Genomic DNA, 1,616 nt, shown 5'->3' with positions numbered 1-1,616 from the left:
TGCTTTTTACATTACCTTCCTTGATACATATATCGCTCATTTGAAAAGCCGGTTCCTAAACCATAAATCAGTTTTAAATAATTTTAGTGTTTTGTTTCCAAAATATGATTTTAACTTAAAAAAAAATCGGAGGAATTGTTTGCTTTCTATGAAAAAGTAATCGACTGCTCGAAACAAAACTTTCTTCTGGAGGTAAAAATGTACGTATATTGGCACTTTTGCCCGTTTCAATAGCCACACCTGAACGAAGCTTTTCATGCCTGAAAAGAATTAAAACCTACTTGAGAAATACAACATGTCAAGAAAGGCTCAACGGTCTAGCATCTATGAATATTCACAAAGATATACATTTTTCAGTTGACGAAGTTCTAGAAGAATTTTTCAAAAAACCACGAAAAATTTGAAAATTCTTCGTTTCATTGATTTATAAGTAAAAAGAAAAATTTAATGTGTTTAAAATTATCAAAATGTTTTATAAATAAAGCGAAAAATTTAATATATGATTTTAAAGATTCATGTTTTGAAACTTTATTACGCATACTTTCTTCTAAAGAGCCTTTTTTCTAGACCCATATTAGTGAAATATTATTCTTTGACTTGAGGGGGGGTTTTAACCCCCAAACCGTGCGAAAGCTAATGAGTATATTAAAAAGCTTGGGTTGAATGGTTGGCCCTGCCATGAGTATCTCGTTCAATAGCCTGAGGTTGTGGTAGCAGAGAGCCATCAAAAACCACTCGCAGCTTTGTTGTGCAATGGTATTCCTTGATTATACAATGATAGGGTAGGAAGTAGGAAGTATTTGCATTCATGCACGTCCGCGCTGGGTACCAGTGCCATGTTATTGAGATCAATTTATAAATATTATTTTTTTTTCAGTGTGTAAGAGACAATGCTTCCGATAAATAATTTGTCTTTGTATTCTTACATAATTCATGTATTTATTGTGGTATTTTTGTTTGTGGTTAAAATAGAGATATCATTTTATTTATTTCATTAATGTTGGAATAATAGGTGTTGAAGTGAGGAAATAAATTTGTTTTTTTTGTGCTATCAACCTCACATTCCTAGGCAAGTTTTGAAAGAATATTTTCGATACTAAATCTTATTAAAACAAAATGTCGAAATCAGCTTCATATAGTTAGAAACAGTGTCATCGTTAATTCTTTATGTTCTTAAATATCATAACTTCACGACACTCATATATTGACTAGAGTTGACTATTTATTTTATTATTTTTTAATTCTAATTATTTGTTTATAAAAATATAGTTAATTCCTTAACAAAAACTGTATGAAAATACGTTTAAATCTTTGAACAACATTAAAAAAATCGACAAACTTTCGTAAAAATTTCGAGCTTTCTATTTCAATTTTAGTATAATAAAGTGCAAGTTTAAAGCAGCTGGAATTTGCCGTCAATGTCATATTATCTAAACGCGATTTTTTTTTTAACGAAGAAAATGAGCAACACCTTCATCAAGAAAAAAAAATATATATATTAAAAATCAACGATAAGTCGCAGCTATTTTAAACTTGCACTTCATTTAAATTGATCGGACTACAAACGGCATTCTCAAAATATGTATTTCTAGGAAATCGAGTTAAAAGCCCGAAAT

This window comes from Rhagoletis zephyria, unplaced genomic scaffold (assembly GCF_001687245.7).
Source record: "Rhagoletis zephyria isolate East Lansing unplaced genomic scaffold, Rhagoletis_zephyria_1.1 Rzeph_scaffold_00141, whole genome shotgun sequence".
NCBI classification, from domain to species: Eukaryota; Metazoa; Arthropoda; class Insecta; order Diptera; family Tephritidae; genus Rhagoletis; species Rhagoletis zephyria.
This window is presented reverse-complemented; position numbering follows the sequence as displayed.